Raw genomic sequence first — 249 nt, forward strand, 5'->3', positions numbered from 1 at the left:
GTATGTTGTATGTATGTATATGCTATATTTTTATATCACACCATACCCTAAGTACATTACATAGCAACCCTGATGGCGATATTTTACTTTTTTTGGTTCCAAGGATTATCTTTAGAAGGCTTTTGGGAAACTTGTGCTGGATTCTCGCATTTTCATTCGCTTGTGAGATTAGTGAGTTCGTATGCGGACAATACTGCATGAAATTTTCATTATTTCAAGGCGACATTTTAAACTTTAAGGTCGTGTATT

This window comes from Penaeus monodon, chromosome 29 (genome assembly GCF_015228065.2).
Source record: "Penaeus monodon isolate SGIC_2016 chromosome 29, NSTDA_Pmon_1, whole genome shotgun sequence".
In the NCBI taxonomy this organism is placed as follows: Eukaryota; Metazoa; Arthropoda; class Malacostraca; order Decapoda; family Penaeidae; genus Penaeus; species Penaeus monodon.